The sequence below is a fragment of the Canis lupus genome, chromosome 32, assembly GCF_011100685.1.
Source record: "Canis lupus familiaris isolate Mischka breed German Shepherd chromosome 32, alternate assembly UU_Cfam_GSD_1.0, whole genome shotgun sequence".
Lineage (NCBI taxonomy): Eukaryota > Metazoa > Chordata > Mammalia > Carnivora > Canidae > Canis > Canis lupus.
Window position 1 is genome coordinate 6489021 of NC_049253.1, and position 23848 is coordinate 6512868.

Below are 23848 nucleotides of genomic sequence, written 5' to 3' on the forward strand. Positions count from 1 at the left end.
GAGAGGAGAGAGAGAGAGAGAGAGAGACAGAGGCAGAGGGAGAAGCAGGCTCAATTCAGGGATCCTGATGTGGGACTAGATCTTGGGACTCTGGGATCACGCCCTGAGCTGAAGGCAGATGCTCAACGACTGAGTCACTCAGGCATCCCAGCATTTTTATTTTCCTTGGGTAAATACCCAGAAGTGGAATTGCTGGATCATATGGTAGTTCTATTTTTAAATATTTGAGGAATCTCCATACTTTTTTTCATTATGGCTATACCAATTTACATAACCATAGCCATTTTATTATATCATTTGTTATTTTTTGTCTTTTTGTTAATAGTCATTGTAACAGATGTGAAGTGATAGCTCATGGTGGTTTCAATTTGCTTTTCCCTAATGATTAGTGATGTTGCATATCTTTTCTTGTGACTGTTGGACATTAATAGATCTTTAGAGAAATGTCTATTCAGGGTTGCTGCCCATTTTCTAATCAAGGTTATGCTAATTAGTTATGTAAATTTTTATAGATATATTTTAGATATTAACCCCTTATCAGATAGATAATTTGAAAATATTTTCTCCCATTCAGTAGGTTGTCTTTACATTTTGTGTATGATTTCCTTTGTTGAGCTTTTCAGTTTGATGTAATCCCACTTGTTAATTTTTGCCCTCATTGCCTTTACTTTTGAAGCTAGATCAAAAAGTTCATCACCAAGAATAATGTCAAGGAGATTGACATCTTTGTTTTCTTTTAGGAGTTTTATGGTTTCAGGTCTTATATTCAAGTCTTTAGATACATTTTGAATTTATTTCTGTGTATGATGTAAGATAGTAGTTTAATTTCTTTTGTCTGTGGCTATCCCAGTTTCCCAACACTGTTTATTAAAGAAAGTTATCTTTTCTCTATTATATATTCTTGCTTCCTTAATTATAAATTAATGAACCATATATGCATGGGTTTATTTCTAGACTCTTTTCTGTTAAAGTGATCTATGTATCTGCTTTTATGCTGATATCACACAGTCTTGACTACTTTAATGTTATAATGTAGGTGAAATCAGGGGGTGTAATGCCTCTACCTTTGTTCTTTCTGAATATTGCTTTGGTTATTCTGGGTCTTTTGTCATTCCATACAAATTTTAGGATTCTTTGTTCTATTTCTATGAAAATTCCCGTTGGAATTTTGATTGAGATTTCACCGAATCTATAGATTTCTGTAGGTAGTACGGACATTTTAACAGTATTAGTTCTTCCAATCCATGAGCACAGAATGTCTTCCCATTTGTTTGTTTCTTCTTCAGTTTCTTTAGTTGATATCTTATAGTTTTCAATGTACAGGTCTTTCACCTCCTTGGTTAAATTTATTCCTATGTATTTTATTCTTCTTAATGCAGTTATAAATGGAATTGTTTTCTTAATTTCACTTTCTGATATTTTATTGTTAGTGGATAGAAATGCAACAGATTTCTGTACATTGATTTTGTATCCTGCTACTTTACTGAAATTATTAGTTCTAGCAGTTTTTTTGTGGCATCTTTAAGGTTTTCTAGAAATAAAGTCATGTCATCTGCAAATAGTGATACTTTTACTTCTTCCTTTCCAATTTGGATGCTTTTTATTTCTTTTTCTTGCCTAATTGCTCTGACTAGGACTTCCAGCACTGTTTTGAATAAAAGTGGGGAGAACAGACATTCTTGTCTTTTCTTTTTTTATCCTAAAGGAAAGGCTTTCAGCTTTTTACCATTAAGTGTGTTATTAGCTATTGGCCTGTCATGGATAGCCTAATTATATTGATGTGTTTCCTCTGTACCCACTTTGTTGAGAGATTTTATCATAAGTGGATATTGAATTTTGCCCAGTGCTTTTTCTGCATCAATTGAGATAATCATATGATTTTTATTCTTCATTTTGTTAATGTGATGTATCATGTTGATGTATGTATAAATGTTGAACTATCTTTGCATCCTTGGAATAAATACCACTTAATTATGAATTACCCTTTAATGTGTCGTTGAGTGTGGTTAATATTTTGTTGAAGATTTTTACATCTATGTTCTTCAGGAATGTTGGCCTATAATTTTCTTTTCTTGTAGTATCTTTGTCTGGTTTTGGTATCAGGGTAATGCTGGTCTTGTAAAATTAGTTTAGAAACATTTTATCTTCTTTTATTTATTTTTTTAGAAAAGTTTAAAAAGAATTGGTGTTACTTCTTTGAATTTTTGGTAGAATTTACCAGTGAAGTCATCTGGTCCTGGACTTTTGTTGGGAGATTTCTGGTTACTGATCTGATTCAATCTACTTTCTAGTGATCAGTTAATTCACATTTTCTGTTTCTTCATGATTCTATCTTGTAGGGTTGTATATTTCTAAGAATTTATCTACTCTAAGTTGTCCAATTTGTTGGTCTTTGACTGTTTTTAGTAGTCTCTAATGCTTTGTTGTTTTTATGGTAAAAGTTATAATGTCTTCTCTTTCATTTCTGATTTTACTTATTTGAGGTCTCTTTTTTTTCTTGGTAAGTTTAGTCAAAAGCTTGTCAATTTGGTTTATCTTTTCTAAGAAGTAGCTCTTAGTTTCATTGATCTTCTGTATTGTCTTTTTAGTCTCTATTTATTTCTGCTCTGATCTCTTTTTCTTCTTTCTGGCTTCATTTGTTGCTTCCTTTCTAGTTTCTTTGAGAGATAAAATCAGATTGTTCATTTGAAACTTTTCTCATCTTTTGAGATAGACCTGGATTATTTTGAAATTCCCTCTTGGAAATGTTTTTCCTGTGCCCCAAAACTGGATACATTACATTTCCATTTTCTGGTACATTGCATTTCCATTTTCATTTGTCTCACTGTATTTTTGTTTGCTCCTTTGATTCTTTATTGATTCTTTATTCTTTCAATTACATAGTGTTTAATCTCTACATATTTGTGATTTTTCATTTTCCCCCTGTAAGTGATTTTTAGTTTTTTACCATTATGGTCAGAAAACACACTTGTTATAATTTCAATCTTAAATTTGTGAAGACTTGTATTGTGGCTTAACATATGATCTATTCTGGAGAATGTTCCATGTGCACTTGAGAATAATGTATATTCTGCTTTTGGATGAAATGTTTTGTATATATCTATTAAATCTGTCTGGTCTAATGTGTCATTTAAGGTAAGTTGTCTATCCTTCAAAACTTCTAAATTAGATAGAACTCTGTAAAGACACCCTAACTTTCACCATCATGAAGATGACTGTTATCCAGAACATTATTTCTTCACTCAGTGTGGGTGTGTACCTCTTTCTCTTTTATTTTTTATTTTTTTGATTACTTTTTAGATTGCCTTGCTACTTGCAAGCAGGCTTGCGGCACCAGTTTCACCACTACGTACTTCCCTCACTCATCTTCATGTTCTAACCTAACTAAAGGCAAAGACACCAAAGACAATATTTACCCAGTTAATGTTTTGTTTTGTTCAGGACCATCCTGCTAAGGCATTTGACTTGCTATTTTGTATGTATTGTTATTTTGAATGTCAGTGTTCAGGAACCCTGGTTCTGACTCATGGGCAACAAATCACAAAATCATTGGCTAGCAGGTTCTCTCAGTTGAGGGGAATGTTTGTTGGATAGTAGAGGTATCAACTGCAACCAGTCTGGATATTTCTTAAAATCACTAACTGTACCCCTTCAGTGTAATTCCCTATGTTTTTAATTGAGCATTCTCTGCTCACAGATAGCATTAGGGGTAGGAGAACAAAAGAGGAGATCTTTGGACAGCCCAATACAAAAACCATTCCTGCTTTGGAATAACAGTGTGGCGCTCTGGTTTATATAAATACATAGCCCCTGGACTTGTTTGGTACAACAAAGAGGATACATTGTAGTTGATATTTAATGTCTCTGATAAGTCTGAAATTCTGGAACTTGATTTCTTTATTATGTTGTGTTAATTACACGTTACACAAAATAGGTGTGGTAGATAATTGCTGTATCCTATGATCTTTTAAATAGTCTTTCTAAAGTTGGGAAATAAAATTTTGAGTCCCACCTTACCAATTTAGAATTCAGGAATCAAAGTTTCAGCCTCCCTTGCAGCTCGTAAGCAATCGTGTTACCTCGGATTGTCCAATCTGACAAACCTTTTCCATATTTAGATTGAGGATTGATCATTGTCGAGGAACAAGATTTGCATGGATATTCTATTTTGTCAGTGAGTATGGTAGCATACTGCTCTGGTTTGAGACATTAGCAGTATAATATCCAATTCTTGATACAGAATTGACATTTATCCTGGAGATATTGGCAGTTGTACATTAATGATAAAATGGTGGCAGATGTAGTGGTAGATCTATGTAAATATTTCTCTTCATTGAAAGTAACATTAATTTTTTTGCTACCCAACAAGTGGATATTTAGTACAGTGACTTGAGTTAGATGTGAATAGAAAGGAAGATACAGATGAGCCGAAGTAAAGTGTTGAATTTATGTCTATATTGCCTGGTCTATGGGATAATATGGACCTGATTCATTATCTGCTAAGTTAAATCGCTGATCTTAGTCAATATCGTAAATGTCCCCTGAAGAGCTTTTTAACTTTGCAAATTAGGGACGCTTGGGTGGCTCAGCAGTTAAGCATCTGCCTTCAGCTCAGGGAGTGACCCCGGGGCGCCGGGATCGAGTCCCACATTGGGCTCCTTACAGGGAGGCTGTTTCTCCCTCTGCCTACGTCTTTGCCTCTCTCTCCGTGTGTCTCTCATGAATAAATAAATGAAATATATTTTTAAAAAACTTTACAAATTATACATCATTTCCTTTGTATGAGTCTGCCTAAGGGAGGTTTGATTTGAGAACTGTTAGAGAAAAATGGCAGGATGGAGAATTTTTCTATCTTTTCTATTTTTACTAAGAACATAATTTGACAGAAGTAAACTTGTATTACATATATTATTATCTAAGGAACTTAAAAATAAATGAAATCTTTTTCACTATTACATCAATCCACTACTAGCACTGAGGCCCTGAACTGGGAGAGATAACGACAAATACTGGTGTCAGGGTTTTTTTGAACTGTACATTGTGACTCATTACCACTATGTGTAATAAAATAAATACTTAATAAAAGATATCAGAATGTCTTTCATGTAGCAATGTTAAATATCATTTTGTGTAAGATTTTCCAGTTGTATGCGTGTGTATGTATTTTTATACATATGCTATAAGGAATATAATTTTAACTGAGTCATTTCTTAATGAGAAAGTTTAAGAGACCAAAAGCTTACTTTTAGTCTGTTGATGCCATGTATCTTTCCTTAAAAAAAAATATTGGGATGCCTGGGTGGCTCAGGGGCTGAGCCTCTGCCTTCAGCTCCAGGCGTGATTCTGGGATCCAGGATCTCCCACATCAGGCTCCCTGTCGGGAGCCTGCTTCCCCTCTGCCTGTGTATCTGCCTCTCTCTCTCTCTCTCTCCCCCCTGTGCGTATCTCATGAATAAATAAATAAATCTTTAAAAGAAAAGAAATTATTAAAATTATTTTGAGCCCATTTTTGGTTTTCAGAATTGACTGTCACAAATGATCACACAGAAATTGTTACTCTAGGTTCTAGGAATTTCTGATATAAACTTATTTATTCAGATGATTCAATTACATCAGCAGTTTCTAAAACTTTTTTTGAGGTTCAGCCCATTGAGTAGTTCTGGTCAGTCTGGTACTTTGCATAATGTGTGTGTGTGTGTGTATGTGTAATGAATTAGCCAATTGAAAGAATATGCTTGAAATAAAAAACATTAGTCCCTTAATTCCAGTGTATGGTTCATTTACAGTATTTTTTTACTGTTTAGATTTTGTTTTGTTGAGTTGTAGAAATAAGTAATTTTTTAAGTTTGTGAAAATGTTCTCCCACCTGTGCTTGCCATTGTTGAGTGCAGTTTTACATTGAGTTATTGGTAACATAAAGCAAGAGGAACAGGTATAGCCATTCATTTTTCAATTCTTAGATTGTTCAGGCAAACCTATGGTCTAGTTCAAAAACCTTTCTGTTTAGGAGATATTAAGAATTATAAATTTCCCAATATGACACTGAAATAATATTTTCTAAGATTTTATTGCCCTTAAAAAATGAAAATAGTTTTTTTTTAAAAGGAGTCAATTTTTACCAATAGAAAGAATTACCTTCATTTTAATTACCTTTCTTTTCTACTTTTTTTACTCATACATATATACATACATATATACATATATAATCTTGAGAATTCTTACCAGAGAGCCCCAAATATTTTGTGAAATAATGAATAATTTGAACATCCAGAGGCTTTGTAGGAGGAAAGATAAGCCCTTTGAGAGGATCAGAGAAGGTAATATATATACCAAACTCTCTTCACATTTCACTGTTCTATGGTAGGAATCCAGAAAAAAGGTCACCTAGACTTCCGATTTTACTGCCATTTTTAAGTATAATTTTCACATTAATGTTAATCATACTTCAATATTAAAGATGGCTTTTTAAAATTAATGAGGTTATATCTCTTATTCCATTTCTCTTTCTTTCTTATGTTCTTTCCTGAATAGAAGCCAATCTTATAGTAGGTTATAAACTGCAAGGTAATTTGCTAGTGTAGTATCTAACGTAGTGTCATCATATGTAGGCATTCTTCTAATAGTGTTTATGGTTATACATAAAGTCTTAAATATTTAGGAAGATTGTATCAAAAAAGGTAAGATTATTAGGTAGATTGATCAAATGATAACTGATATATTAAAAAGTTTTACTTTATAAATGATTAACCACAGAGGTTTGATCTCCTCATCTACAATTAAGTATTGTGGTTATTAACCTTATTTGATACTTGATAGTGCTAAAGAACAGTTAAATATAACTAAAGAGCTAAGAGCCATGATCAAGTGAAACTACATGTGGAAATATATATAGTCCTCATTTATAGATTCCATATTTGCAAATTCACTTGCTTGCTAAAATTTGTTTATAATTTCTTCAATATTTGACTTCCGATTTGACTGCTTTTGTAGTCATTCTTGGACATTCACAGACACATGCAGAGGAGCAAAAAGTTGGAGTCACCCGATGTGCATGGCATTCCCAGTTGAGATCTGACATGGTCAGCTTTCTTGTATCAGCTCTCATAGTTGAAACAAATATCTTTTTCACTCTTTAATGTCACATTTTTGTGCTTTTTGTTGGTGATTTTTCTGTTTAGAATGGTCCCCAAGCATAATGCTGAAGTGGTGTTTATTGTTTCTAAGCTTAGAAAGGCTGTGATGTGCCTTATGTAGAAAATATGAAAAAAAAAACAAACACATGTGTTAGATAGGCTTTATAGGAAAGCTTCCTACAGGTGTGAGTTACAGCCCTATTGGCTGTGTGTTCATCATTAATGAATCAGCACTATAGATTAAGATTTCTTTAACTAGAAGCACATATAAAGCAAGGTTACATATTGATAAATTGATAAAAATATTGTGACAGGAGATTTTCAGGAAGCTAACCCTGTATTTTCCCCCAGAAACAATGGTTCAGTATTTATTAATTGTCCATGACAACTTTGTAGAGCATAACTTCCATGAATAATGAAAAATGACTGTATTAAGCACTCTGATATTTGTTAGAGTGAAAATGATAGAAAACAATGATTTTGAACTCAAAGAATTAAATTTACTTTTAAGGGAACACATTTCTACATAAAATAATAGCATAATTATTGGAAAGGCATTTTGCTCTCTACTTCCTTTAGCTTTGAAGAGAGCATCATATGGCAATCAGTGATCGAAAGGAAATGAGCTAACTCCTAAGTGATAATTTGTTGTGCCTATTACTTAAAAAAGAAACTTTTGTGAGTCCTTGTGAAAAATATTTACTCTTTATTTATATAATTAATGTTATAAGAAATGTTGCTTAAAGTTTGAAGCCAATGCACTGTTTTAGGTGAAGTGGATAGCTGAGATCCATCTAACTCCAGCTCACTAGTTTGTATATGAGGAATGGAGGCCCAGATCCATTTGTACTTTGCCAAGACTGAAGAACAAACTATTGGTAGTCAGGGTATGAACTAAAGTTTCCTCATTTAGTCAAGTGCCTCTGTTCTTCCTCAGGCTGCCCATTTGCTGAAACCCAACTGTCATAATCCTATAGTTACTGCCTAGGGACCAACCACAAGTATGAAAGATTTTATTTCCTACAATATTTTTATACAATTAAATTGGTCAAATTTTTGCTATGAAATTTACAACTTTTATTAAATAATAACTCCTTTTCATTTAATAATTATAGTAATTTAATAAATCACATTCAGGGCTTTTATGTACAATGAAGTATTTTGAGCTCTTGACATATTATCTCCATTAATCGTCACAATAGGCTATTGGAGGGATTCTCTTATTATCCTCATTTTACAACTGAGAAACTGAGGCATTGAAAGGTTAATAAGTAAGTGTCCAGGATTACATGGTTACTATGTGACAGAATCAAGATTAGAGCATACAAATACTGACTTCAGAGCTCTTGCTCTTAAACACAATAATGTTCTGATATCTATTTTTATTTTTTTAAAACATTTATTTAATTGAGAGCTTAGAGGATGGAGGAAGGTGGGAGACAGAATCACAAGCTGACTTCTCAATGAGGAAAGAACCCATTGCAGGGCTCAATGACCTGAGTCGAAAACCAAGAGTTTAACTGCTTAACTGACTGAACCACCAGGCACCTGCTGATATCTTCTCTTCATGTTGTATTCAGGGAGGCCAAGAGTAGATTTCATTCACTAAAGAGTGAATTCATTTATGAGCTTTTTTATTTCTCCACTAAGATGTATATTGGGTGTTTGTAATTTACCCCCATTGCCTTAGCCTGCCGCTCCTGCATCTTCACTTATTCTCATATGCAGTTACTCAGAACAAAACCAAAGTCATACTTTATTCCTTTCCTTCTCTCATATCCCACATCTAATCTATCAACAGTACCTGTCAGCTCTGCTTTCAAAATATATCCTCAATCTGACCACATGTATGCTTCCAGGGACACTACTCTTGCCTGAAATTCCATCTTTCTCTCACCTGGCTTTTTACATTCATTTCTTTGTGTTTCAATCTTTGCTTCCTTACAATATATTTCAGAATAACACCAGTTACAGTGTTATTCTTAAAACAAGTGGAACGGTCTCCCCCTCCTCAGAAGCCTGTAGTGAATTCCCTTAAAGCTCAGAGGAAAGATCAAAGCCCTTAATGTCCTCTTCCAAAGCCCTATAGGCCCCTGAAATTCCCTCCCCCACCAAAAAGGAGCGTACTCATACATCTGACCTCTTACCCTGCTATCCTCTCTCTTGTTCACTCTATTCCAGACATGCTGTTTCTCAGACACATCAATTTTAGTCTTCTATTAGATTTTCTCTGAGCCATCTCCATGATTTGCTCTATTCATTTCCTTCTGGTTTCCCCTCAAATTTCACCATATTATTTTTTTATATTTTTTAAAATTTATTTATTTGCATGAAAGAGGGCATGCAAGCACATACATACAAGCAGGGGAAGTGGCAGGCTGAGAGAGAGGGAGAAGCAGGCTCTCCATGGAACAGGGAGCTGGATGTGGAGCTCCATCCCAGGACCCTGGGATCATGACTTGAACCAAAGGCAGACACTTAACCAACTGAGCCACCCAGGCACCCCCAAAATTCACCTTATTAATGAAGATTTCTCCACATAGCCTCCTCTTTCCTTTCTCTTGTTACTCCTTACTCTTCTCCATTTTTTTTTTCAGAGCACTTACTAGACTCTTACGTGTATTTTTGCTTATTTGACATTGATCTGTGTACATTTTGAACATTAGCTTCGTGAGGGTTATGCAAATAGTTTTGTTGCCTGCTTCATTCCTAATACCTGTGGTACTTTGCACTGAGAGGAACTCAGTAAATGTTTACTGGAAAAATAATTCATCATCAGCAACTATTATTGAATGCCTGCTCCCTGCCTCCAACATTTTGTGGATTAAAGAAGGCATATATAAATAACTAGAAGATAAGTCTGATCTGGCCTCAATCTCCTGTGTGTGTTTCACTGATCATAAGACATCTGGCCAGCTAAGCAGGTGGTCCCTTCCTCATTATTCCACATCCTTAGTTGGAGAGAAGAGAAGATTTTGCTTCTACCAAGGACATAAATAAAACTCCTAGGACAAGACAGTGTTTGATAAGCATTATTTAGCTAAGATGACTTCATATAAAAAGTCAAAAGCAGTCCTTAGGATGCCGTTGTGTTGATTATAGGTCAACACATGTCCAAAACTTAACTTTATTTTATAATTATAGAAATGTGGCCAATCATTCACCAAGAGTTGGTGTAGGAGATCAACTTAGCCAAAACAACCCATTGATACACTAATACCAGAGTCCATTAATTCCTTAATAAGCATTTACTCAGTTTCTTCTATATGCCAGAATATACTAGTCATGAAGAACAGAGAGACCTGAAATACAACACCAGATTTTGTAGGACACTGCATTATTGAATGCAATGTTTGTCTCATTTGTATGAGAGTCTACCCTAGAAGGCACATGAAGAACAGAAAGTTGTTTAATTCTATAAAAATCAAGGCTTTTCTATCAAGTGAGCAGGAATGTTCATTTTAACTGACTAAAGCACTTAAGAGCAATAACAACTCTTTTTCTTTCCTTTTTCAAATCCTTTTACAATAATATATCAAGCATGTTACAAAGCTATTGGAAAGATTCAATTTTGATTTTGTTTTGTATCAGTTACTTTCAAGCTATGTTTCCATAATACACCTTGGGTCTGACTGGAGATTTTATATTTTCTTTATCTGATTAGGTATCAAAAAAAAAATCTTATAATGTGTTATTTCCAAAATGATTATTTCAAGGTTGAGTATGTTTCTCATTTTTATTTCAGTAAGTAATTTTTACTTTGCTTTTTAAAAAAATTTTTTTCCTGAAGTAAAATTCTAAGGATTATAGGAAATAAAGGAAAAGGAGTCCATGTTGAGTCCATGGATCAAGAACAGCTGGCATTGGAGCTTAAGGAGTAGATAGGATTTCCATCTAATGGAAAGTTAAGACTGGTGTAGGGTAACATTCTAGGAAAGGAAGCTTTTGGGTCTCAAAAATCAAAAAGATCTCTTAGGGAATAGTAAGAAGCCTGCTTGTTTGAATATAAAGTACAAACAGCAGATCATTATTTAAATACCTCTGGGCCAAAGAAGGCCTTGAAATTCTGCCTCTTATGTTGTTATATATGTATTTAATAAACGATGAGAAGCTCACTAAAGACAAGTGACAGCAATGGGGCTAAAGAAAAAAAGCCTGAAAACAATCCAAATGTCCTTGCAGAGGGGCTAGTTAAGTAGACTGTGGTGTATCATATACTGTGTACACCAATTAAAGCATTACATATACCTAAAATATCAAAAAATTTACTTAACTAATTAATGATAGAACTAGTAGAATGTCAGAGCCAGTTTAATAACCCGTAAGAGTAACAGAAATATTTATAGTCACAGAAAGAATTCTGGATTCTTTGATTGCTATAGTGATAAACTGATTGTTGCTCTATAGGCAATAAAACTATAACCTTTGAGAATCCATTTATGTCTCTAAAAACTCTGCCTCTCTGAGTGTGTGTCTCATGAATAAATAAATAGATAAATAAATAAAATTATTTTTTAAGATTTTATTTATTTATTCATGAGAGACATAGAGAGAGAGAGGCAGAGACACAGGCAGAGGAGAAGCAGGCTCCCTGCAGGGAGCCCGACATGGGACTCGATCCTGGGTCCCCAGGATCCCACCTTGGGCTGAAGGCAGTGAGTGCTAAACCACTGAGCCACCGTGGCTGCCCCCCAAAAAAATTTTTTTAAATTCTGAAGGATAGCTAGGGGTTAAGTTTGAGAGGAGGAAGGAGAAGGCCAAACCAAAGAATGTGAAGATGTGGCTTGCTACATGAGGGAGCAGAGTACCCGATTCTGAAAGAGGACCTCTGTTGTTGGAGAGAGCTGGAGGGCAAGTGTGAGGGAAATTGAAGAGGTAGAGCCTAGTGGGTGGGATGACCATTCTAACTACTTTTCCAAGGGCTGTCCTGATTTATACCATGGTGTAAAAATTAATCACCCTCTTTTACTCTCAAAATGTCCCCGTTTAAATGACAAATTATGTGATAAATCAGTAGGAAGACATTAAAGAATTTTAAGACTGGCTAGTGTGATACAACCAGATTCATATTTTGAAGTGATGGCTGCCTTGTGGATAATGGTTTTGAGTAGGCCACAGGGGATGCTAAATTTCTTGTTTATGGGGAAATTTGTCTTTCAGGTTAAACAACTTGTTAAATTTTCTCAATAGTGAGTCCAGGAAAAAAAAAAATTCAGAGGAATGTGTTTGGTGAAATCAGTTGGTCAGTAGATACAGACTGTTGATTTAATAGCTACTAGTAGATGAAGACATTTTATAGTGTATTTAGTTATCACTGATGCTTTGTTTAGATTTGTTTGCCTCCTCATTATTTTGTGTTCCTGTGTTCCCATAGGGGTGCATAATGAGAAGACTATAAAATAAAACTATTGAAATGTGCTTTGTGAAGCGATGAATCTGATAATCTAGGCTACAGAATCACAAAATTAACAAGGGATTTTGTCCCAAAGACTGAAAACCGTTTGAGGATGAATATCACCACTGACGTGTTCATAGTTATAGCCCCAGCATATGGCACCCAAGTAAACTGGCTGAGTGACTGAAAGAATGAACTCCTTCCTCTAACAAGAACTTCATTTATTAAAAAACCTTGGGTACAACATTCATAAAGCTTAAGACATATATGCCGTAAGCTTAGAATCTCTGAATGGGAACTGTGGTCAAGATTATAGAGATAAAAATATTTACCAAATAAAACTGAAACATATTTCCTACTGATGTTTTTTTTGTTGTTGTTCAGCATTAAAGGACAGTTTGACATAAATTTTGGTTAGGAATAGAGATGGCAAAACCAATTTCCATCAAAAACCAAATTAATGTCATGTAGTTTTTATTGAGGACAATTTAAAATGTATCTTCTTTTTTCCAAGAAGGAAAAAATAAAACTGAGTATGAATATATTAAAATTGTTATGATATAAATGAATAAAATCATATTATTCTGTAATTTAGATGTTATAAAATGCAGGAAATATGCATAAACATTTAAAATCACAGTAACACTTTAATAAGATTCAAATCCTCCCCCAGGATTATTCTGGTAATAAAATGACAGAAACCTCCTATTCCTTAAGTGTAATTTTTAAAAATTAATATATTTATTTAAAAATGTCTATTTTCTAAAAAAGAAAAAAATGAACATTTATCAAAGAGAATCAATTTGTTTAACTATTGAGTTAATATCTAAGACTGAGAATATTGCCAAGTTTTAATACATTTTATTGGTTTTCTTTTTCCCTTTAATTATATAATAAGAAATCTGATGTCATAATATTTGCAAAATGCCCTAAGTTCTCCTAGTGGTCTCTGTTCATTTCTTTTTCTTGTGCTAACTACAATCTGGCTTTCTCTTGAGTTGGCTGTTTTCTTCTACATACTGCTGAACGTGGGAGTCGAGAGGTGTTTTCTTGCTCTTCAGTGCTTTTGTAAAACCACTGTTGTTAACACCTCCTCCCTCAATATCCCCCACCTCCATTCTTCTACCGCCCTATCTTTGAAACATTTTCTCAAATTATAACATCCTACACTTCCTAGTGTAGCAATTTCCTGTCATTTGTGTGTTCTGTAGGAACTGACTATCTTCTCTCCTTCCTCACTTACAACCATCAGTCTTGGTGGCTTTAATTAGCTTTATAGATTATGGGTGCCACACCCAGGCCTCTCACAACCAGTCCTCTCCCTTTCAAGGTCTTTTCTTCTATTCTAGGGGTCAGCAAACTTTACCTCTCAAGGGGCAAACAGTAAATATTTTCAGTTTCCTGGCTATATGGTTTTCGCTGCAGCTGTTCAGCACTGTAGTTCTAGCTTGAAGGCACCCATTGATTATAATACATAAACAAATGGACAAGGCTGTGTTCGCGTAAAACTTTATTTACAAAAAAGGTGAAAAGCTGAGTAGCAATTTGAAGATGAGGTAGTGAGCCATATTTGGAGGAAAAGAGTTCTAGTAGGCAGAGGAAATAGCAAGTGCAAAGTCTGAGGCAGGATTTTGCCTGGGGTTCTCTAGAAGCAGCAAGGAGGCCAGTGTGGTCAGAGCACAGCCACCAAAGGAAGAGTGGTGCAGGTAGATGCCAGGGAGATGATGGGGGGAGGAGGGTGGACTTTAAGGGATCTTATAGGTCACAGATGGGATTTTGGTTTTTACATGGAGGCAGTTGAAGAGACTGGAGGGTTCTGAGCAGAGGGGCAATATCAGATTTAAGTTTTAACAGGATTGTTTTGGCTGCTGTGATAAGGACAGTGAAAGGACATAATTTTTTTTCTAATATATATTTTGAGGTGTTTGCTTTCAGATTAGATTTTGGGTATAAGAGAGAAAAGAGTTAAGAATTACACTGAGATTTTTATCCTGAATAACTAGAAAGATATGGAAGACATTGGATAAAGCAGATTTTAGAGAAAGATCATTGGTTCTTGGGCTTATTTTGAGATGTCTTTGAGGTAGGCATATGCCCCCAATATTTGAAATGTCTCACATTTGTTATAACTTCCTTGATTTCATGATAAGAAACAATTAGTCTTTATTTTTAAAAAAATCACTGATCTAGGTGAACTGACTGTTCCATTGAATGCTTATCCAAAATATATTCCCAGGTACCTGATGCTGACTGTGCCTATAGCTGTATTTATTAAAAGGCTTTATTATTCCAAGGGTATGAATTTGTGAATAATTTCATGCATAACTTTTATATTTTTCTTCAATTGTGAGCCTAAGATCATAATTCTTCTTCATGTGTTTCATGTTTGTGTATATTATACAGAGGAAATAAACTGATCTTTTAAGCAATTTCAGTACATAAATAGCTAATCAAAAACCATTATGAGATAGTATAGTATGGACACTAGCTACAGTTTTAGAATACGTTTCTTATCATTTTAGTAGAATTTTAAACTCAAGGGATTTCTGCTTATAGGATGAATCAAATTTGGAAAAATACTTTATGCGAGAAATGAATTCTCAGGGATTTGAAAGATTGAGAGCATTTGGGCTTATGTATCTTCAGGGAATATTTAGTTGCAAATGGTAAGGTAATATGGTAGTAAGCTGCAAAGAGAGGATGATCTAATAAGTTTTTCCATTCACTGTATTCTCTAAGGGCTATTATCAGAAAAGCAATTCATCTACTGAGTAAATTTTTGTAAAGGCTTATTTTTAATTTGGCAAGGTAAATGTTTTAGGTTTTCCTTCTAGTTATTCATTAAAAGTAAATCCAAAATGAAATGAAGTGTGTTTTAAACTTAAATTTTTTTGAATATTAGAGGAAAAAGTCTTAGAGGATTGTATTCAACCTTATATTGGTAATAACCATATTTTTTAGTTTTCTGTGTGTTTATTAGTTATAATCATCTTGAAATGTGGAAATGTAAAAAAAGTTGGAAAAGAGCTTATAGGATCCTCTTAAAAGATTATGTAACCCAGTGTTTATCAAGCATTTATCCTGTGATCTACCATTAAAAAAACAAATAAAGGTTTTATATCATGACCCAGTGCACAATATATTTGTATAAAAGTCAAGCAAAAGTGTCACAAAGCTATAGTTACCTTAGATGGGAAATGCACTTCAATGTATCTTATTTTCATTTTAAATGCTGCCTTGATCTGCACTTTGAATAAAAGATCCTTATCTTGTCTGTCCTTTGGCATGATGCAGTCTCCTTCCTGTGTGATATCCTTAGTTTATCATAAATCACAAAGCCTTTGTTTAATCTCACAATGAAGCTAAGTATTGTACTGCTTTAAGACATTTAATGTGTTTGTGTCTTGCTGTTACATATGGACCCAGCTGAGCAGCCTGGTGTGAAATTATCAATAGAGCTTCTCTTTTTGACCCAGACTGAGGAACGCAGAATGGTTGAATCTGCATTGGATTCCACAAGCAGAAAGATAATAATGCTATTCAGATACTTAAAGCTGAGAAATTACTAATGGCCATTTTTTGTCTTCTTAACCAGACGTCTTACACATTTAATACATAGTAGATAGCTGTGTACATTTTGGATAAATTTAACAAAAAGTTTGTATTAGTCCAGTGCTCTGGTAGATCCTCGTAGTTACAGTACAATATGAAGATGCACCATCTTAAGATTCCTATAATAGGCAAGTCATATGATAGCAGTTTTTCTTCCTTTTTAAATATTCCTAATACTTAAGAATATACGTGAGAGATCACTAATTAGCTCTATATAAGTATTAGAAGGTGAAATAACTAAAAGATGAGGCAAGGAAAAGAAAAATGAAGAAAACTAGAACTACTTACTGAAATACATAAATAATATTGATGCAGAATTAAAAAAGGAAAAAAAAATGAATAAAGGGAACTTGAAATAAATATTAACTTTTCCAAGAAATGAAATCATGTTTTCAAAAAACAAATTATAAGTAAGATGCAATTAAAGTGTGCAATAAGATAATCTCAAATTATTTTTTAAAGGGAGCAAAGAGGGGATCCCTGGGTGGCACAGCGGTCTGGCCCCTGCCTTTGGCCCAGGGCACAATCCTGGAGACCTGGGATCAAGTCCTGCGTCGGGCTCCCTGCGTGGAGCCTGCTTCTCCCTCTGCCTGTGTCTCTGCCTCTCTCTCTATGTCTATCATGAATAAATAAATAAAATCTTAAAAAGAAATTAAAAAAATAAAGGGAGCAAAGAATATATCTAGATATTACTAGGTTTAGTAATCAACCTCTAATTTAATTTCTCCTCACATATACAATTTTATTTAAAATGAGCAGGAAAGTGTATTAAATGACTTATCCATTAACTTTATTAACCATCTCTGAAATTCTGTATTTAGCCCTTATGACTTTTTTCTTTCAAGCAAAAGGATTGCTTGCTCTCTTATGTTGTTCATACTGTTGCATGGTTGCTGTAGCAGGTAACCATATAATTAGCAACCACTGGTCATGTTTTCTCACTTTCTGTCATCGTCCGAGGTTGAAATCTTCGTGAGTAATAGTTTTTTTGACCAGTCAGAAATTCCTTTGAATAATCTAACTAACTCTGACCTATTAGAAGACATTATAATTTGTTCTAGTCAGCCCTGAATGTTACTAATCTGATCTTATAAATTTTGAAGCTAATCTAAACTTACTTTTTAAAGTCTGGAACCAGGAAAATGGGGTGAGAATTTGGGAGTAGGGATGAAGATGATAGTCAGCAAAGTTGATACACATTGACTTTCAACACTGATGTTAGGATCCAATGACTTTTTTTGTGTACTTTTAAAATAACCTTAAGGGACACCTGTGTGGGTCAGTAGTTGAGTATCTGCCTTCAGCTCAGGGCATGATCCTGGGGTCCTGGGATCGAGTCCCACATCAGGCTCTCCGCAGGGAGCTTGCTTCTCCTTCTGCCTATGTCTCTCCCTCTCTCTCTCTCTCTGTGTCTCTCATGAATAAATAAATAAAATCTTTAAATAAGTAAAATCTTAAAATTATGTGGATGAAATTTCCCACTGAGTTTTCATATAATAATTATATTTGTTTTTTTAAAAGTTATTTTTCTTAAGTATAAGCACTGAATTGCTTTTAAATATGATTTATGATAAATTTTAAAAACATTTTCTTGTCATGAAAAATATATTTGTAATTTTATTAAAACAATTTTTGTGGTTCTCATGTTAAAGTTATTTTAATATTTGAGTGCTGGATAATGGTACATATTGGTAAGTATTTGTCAAAAATATATATCCTTCATGCAATTCTAGGAATTTGTGTTCAGATATCTAAGATTAGGACAGATCATCGTTTCTGTGCTGGTTGAGCTTATTTATTTGCCTTAGCCAGCTAAGTCAAATTCCCCGTTTTTATGCCTAAATTTTAAAAGTATTAAGACAAATCAAAGTATAAACCCTACAAGGCTATTACTCTAACAATAATAATGGCAAAGAAATACTTATTTATCTATATCTGCCTATATTTTTATTCCATATAAAATTAACAGTGTACATGAATCCATATTTCAAAGAAGTTAGAGCATATATTTTTAAAATATGCAAAACTATGTTTTAAATGGTATTGTTTTATTAACTATTACTTGTGTTATAAGAAGTGGAAATCTAGAAGAACATGCACATGCAGATTGGCCTTCAGATTTTTAGAAATGTTAGCTTGATTTTAAATTTGGTTTTTCAGTGTTTGTTTGAAAACTTCTCTCTAGAAATGTTTAGCTTTGTCACAAAAGAGCCAGTAGTAATGGTTGAGCTCAAATTTCTCTCTAGAATACTGCCATTTGAATGTTATAATGTTTGAGACATGTATGTGTATGTATTTTTTTTAATTTAACAAATGAACTCATTGTTGGCATCCCTCTTTTGAGAAGGCTATGGCATATTGCATGGCCATACTTGGCTAGTGCTTACTCTAGCTCTGAAATATAATTAAGTATTGATGGGAGTATAAAAAGCATCTGACTTACAAGCTGCCATCTTTCCATCCCAGTATGTGAATCAAATCCAACTACTTCAAGCCTTATAACATGGTAAAGCTAAAAATGCAAAATCTACCTCATTTATAACCAGGACTATTGCTTAGAGCTGACAAATAGTGATTATGGGAATGCACTAGAGTCTTTTCTGTATGAATTATTTAATTAGTAGTATGATAATATTGGCAGCATTGCCCTGTTTAGTTTTGGAGGTTTCTAATAACTCATATTTTGAGGTACAACTCATTCTTTTTCTGCTAAAAAATTGTTTATGATAAGGAATGAATTCTTTAAGGACAATGAGTCAATCACAAATTTCAGATTATCTTATTTATTTATCTATTGTTAGCTAATAACTCCCACTCTGAACTTAATGGCCCAAAACAACATCTGTTTATTATTTCTTATTGCTCTATGGACTGACTGGATTCAGTAGGTAGTTCTACTCCACATGATGTGAGGTAACAATTGCAGTTGCCTTCAGCAATGAGCTCTGCTAGTGGTGGAATGTCAACATGGCCTCTCATCCTCCAGGGTTTCTCTCCATGTGGCCTCTTGTCTAAGTCTATTCCAGACTTCTCTTTAGTATAGCATGTGGTTTCCAAGAAGACAACTCCAAGGTACAAGAGCTTATAAAGGCTCTGTTTACATCAAACATGCTAATCACTCAAAGCAAGTCACATGGCCAAACCCAGAATCAGTATGGGAGAGGATTATACAAGGACATGAATATTGAAAGACATGGTCTCTTGGGGCCATCAATGTAATAGCCTGCTACTTCTCCATAATAAACACTAGTAGAGAACAGCAGGTAGTGAGTATAGTTGAATGGAAAGGTAAGAATCAGTATAATTTGAACCAAGTGGTATGTTGTATAAATAAATTCACAAAATTATAATTACTACCCTTGGTTGTATTTAGAGGATGTTGTTAGGAAATGAAGAGGGAAGGAAGTATACTGAAATTGAAACAAGTGACTTTGTATGCTATTAGTCTTTTTTGAAAGATAATAAATTATCATAAAATAATATATGTTCACTTTCTTTTGACAGAAAAGTTCTTACTATGTGTCATCAAAATAGATAAGATGAAAAAAAATAGATAAGATGTACCTAATAAGCAGTTTTGACATGGCTTCTATTTAGAGTTCAGTTCTCCTAATCTTTCCCTTTTCTTCCTTGCATACCCATTTCCACTTCCTCTGTCTCTTCCCATGTTAACATAGTATCCATATCATAGAAATGTCAATTTTGGAAACAAAAATTGTTAAATTTATGCTATTTTACATATTGTGCAAGTTTTCCAGATTCTTTAATTAGGATTTTTGGTACATTAAACATCCTGTCAGGTAAAATAGCTGAGTCACTGGGTGGTCTAACATTTCCAATTTGAAAAGGAGAATTAACACTTTTCTAGGGATTTAGGGACTGGACAGAGAGACAGATGTGGCTGATGTTGACTCTGTATCTTAGATATCATCTAGCTGTCTCTATACCTCCCCTAGTACAGCATCACATTTTAAACTTCCTAAACTAAAAATATTTTTCTCTTTTTGTAAGTAGATTTTTTTCTTAGTGCTGTTTTTTTAAGCATTGCTTTTTTTTTTTCTCTAGTTACCATAACTATTTCTTCCTCTTTATAATTCTTTTCTAAATATTGTTTTATCCAATTCGTACTCTACAGTGTCAGGGGGTGGGGGAGTGGGCAGAGTGGAGGTGGTAGTTTATTGATAGATATACTTTGGAGTGTCCATATAGTATTCTGAACAAGAACCAGATCTTTGGAATCTTCTAGCTCTGGATTATGGTCCTAGCCTAGCCTATGACCTTAACTAGCTGTTAAGGCTTGGAAGTTTCTTTCTCCTCTCTAAGCTTGTGCACATTCATTTGTAAATGGTGATGGGAAAGGTCTTATATGTTATCTAAAATAAGTCTTGCAAAAAGTATTTGCACTGTGTTGATATAGTAAGCACTGTAGTTATTATCTTTTAACCCCTTAAATGAAAGGATGTATTAAAATAAAAAACTTCTTTCACATTTAAATAAGTTTTTTTCAGATAATTACAAGGTCCTATTTAATCCTATTTGGCCCCTCTGTAGAACTAGTACTTATCTAGAAACTGCAGTGAAATCAAATAATAATATAGGACAGGAAGAGAAAGCAGTGACCCCATGCTAATATGAATGCAAATGACCAAATTGATAACATGAGGCAGAGAAGGTAAAAGGATTAAGCCATGGATCAACAATTTTGGAGACATTTTAACCTTAGAAACACCTTTTCTCCTCTTATATGTCTCATACTTAATGCTCTAGAATTTTACATTTTATTCTGGATGAGAACTGTTATACCATTACCATTTATGAAAACTCATTCATTCATAGACTTGATTTTACCTTTGAGCAAACTTCAGAAAAGAATGACTACCAAGAGGTATTATAACCTGTGTTCTCAGATGCTTTTCTCATTATCTTCTTTAACATTTTTTTCTGAGAGCATCTTAGTGATGACTGTGATTAAGTTAATTGTGTGCACCCATATGTACAGCTTATGGCAATAACAAAGAGCAGTCATAGCAAGAACATAATGCAATATGTTTCAATATAGAACAGCAGCAATACTCTCAAGGCTGGCCATGTTGGCAGTCTTGGGCTAACATCTGTGGGGAACAGAACATCCTGTATTTCCTTTAGCATAGAAATGAATTGACAGTTATTTATAGAGAATAACTAATGCAAGTTTTTTGTGAAAGTAAACACAATTTTAAACCTTGAAAAACTATTAAAAAGAGGAAAAGGATGGAAGATGGATACTTTTGACTAACCAAAAAGGCTTGAAGAGAAAAAGAGAATATCTGTAGTGTGTAAGACACTGTCTTCTGACTGTATAAACATCATCAACTCTGAGAATGGTAAGAGTTCAAAGTTTCAAAAGGAAACCATCCTTAGAGTAATTGTAAACATGTGGAACAACCATGCAAAGGTGAAATTACATAGTTTTATTAATAGATAAAAATTGTGATGCTTGCATTTCTGTTTTCCAGTTCTTAAGAGTGGAAGGAGGTAAAAAAAAAAAAAAAGTCATAAGGAAGGAAGGAAATGTGTATATATTTTTCCTAAGTAAAGATGATGCTAGTTCCTTATGCTTTATTGATAAAACTAATTCAAATTAATCTCACCTAGTCAAATGGCTGGTTAGAAATAGTGGAAATTTGTTTTGGAATTGTGTGATGCAAAAGTAGTGAACTTGGATCGAATGGTTTGTCTTTAAGCAATTATTATGTGCTTGTTGGCACCAAAAACAATGTATGTTTGATTGTTATGCTGTAATCTGAGCAACTCTTAACATTTTCAAAAAAAAAATAATTTACTTCCAAATGATGATTATTTCCAAGTATAAATAAGATAGTGGTAATCATACAAAGAAGATTTTATTCCAAATAGAACCAGAAAGCAATACTGTTTCTCCAAGTGTACCTGAAATTTCTACTTCTGTTTAACTCTATAACCCTTTGATCTGAAAAACTGAGCTCCCCATCTCCACTTGAAGTTTTTGAGACAGTGGAAAAAAAGAAATTATAATTTCCTCCTGCTCACATTGTGATTTTACTTTTTATTTTAACGTTGATAGCATAGAAATCCATCTTATTTTCATGTAATAACTGTTGGACTTAATTAGATATACCATTTGTTGAGCTCATTTAAACATAGGTTGTTTTACAACTGCTAAGTTAGGTAGGTATCTGTGAAACTGGTGTCATTCAATAAAGCCACTGAATTTTCTGTCATGCCCTTTCTTTACTGTGCTGAATGACTATGAATAAAACATGTCATTAAAACTAACTTTTGATTTTCTTTGGCAGCATAAGTTTAAACAAAGGTAGTGGGCATCTTTGATATTAAACTGAAGATACTAAACTGATATTAATATTGAAGAGCATCCTTCACACAATTAAAGTTATGGTAGAATTATTTGGATTCAATAGTTTTATTTTAGACATAAACAGGTATACTGAGCTATGGTGAAAGTCCAAAAACTTGGAAGAATGCCTAGCACATAGTATAGTAAGTGCTCAAAGCAATTTTATAAAAGACCATCTACCATGTGCTAGATCTCTTTGAAGGATTTAAAACCCTGTAAAATATGATAACTGTATGGTAGGAATGATGAGAAAGAAATTCTATATAATGGAACAAAAAAAAGTCTTTATTTCTCTATCTTGGTAAGATTTCTGAAGAGAGATTCAGGAAAGGTTTTAATAATGGACCAAGGATGATGTCTGAAGGGGATAGAACTGGATTGTAAGGAATGGACATTATATTAAGTTTATGACCTTGGGATTTCATGAGTACTGCAGACTCTATAGATCATTGTAGTCTGTATGTGAATCTAAATGTTCTTTGGAATCCACATTTCTACTTGGTGGTCATCACTGCATGGGGAACATACTAAGGACCAGTACTAGTAGAAATCATTATCTTCTTGTGGTAACTTTTCAAAAACAGTTGTATCCTACAGATTTGTTGCATTTTCTGCTCTCTGTTGCTCCCAGTGAAGGACAAGCCAGCCCAAGTGATTTGGATAAATTGGAAGAGTGTACCATCTGTGGGGATGAGTTGAAGAAGGCAGGGGACTTAGGCAAAAATAAATAGCAGAAAAAACACTATGTAAATTCTACATGTGTAGTTTACGTTAGAGTCATAGTAAAGAGTGAAGGGTTTCCATTCAGAGGAGCAAAATATTTGTCTTTACTACCAATCAGTGAAAGTCTAGCACATTGGAAAAATTAAAAAAGTATTAATTTGAGGAACTAGCAGAACGAGAGGTTCTACCTGTATATTTTTGGCTGACTTGGTAAATAGATCTTGGTGACTTGAGTTTAGAAGTAGCATAGTAAAAACTCTCTTGACAGGTTAGCCAGGGGCTATGTAGAAATTCTCCCCACCCCCACTCCCACCAAAAAAAAGGGGCAGGGAGAGCAGGAGCAAGGAGACCATTTACTATATTCTTCAAATGGTCCCTCTTGCTCCTTATTGTATTGATGAAGGAATGAGTTGGGGAAAACCTGGACTGGGAGATAGTAAAGAGAATGACAAGGAAGAGACTCGAAGTGGGAGAATTGCTCGAACCTGCTAACTTTCAATAGATTTATATATATTAAAACAGTCATTGATATTTTTAAGTATTCATCCAGCAATATGTGGATTTTATTTTATATTATCTCATTTAACCTTCTTAACTATTTTGTAAAGTTAG

General features: G+C 33.9%; 1 protein-coding gene across 18 annotated transcripts in view; it reads left to right on the plus strand.

The window, feature by feature from the left end:
• CAMK2D (calcium/calmodulin dependent protein kinase II delta) overlaps positions 1-23848 on the plus strand; it is a 301491-nt gene that overhangs the window by 126230 nt on the left and 151413 nt on the right. The window lies entirely within an intron of this gene.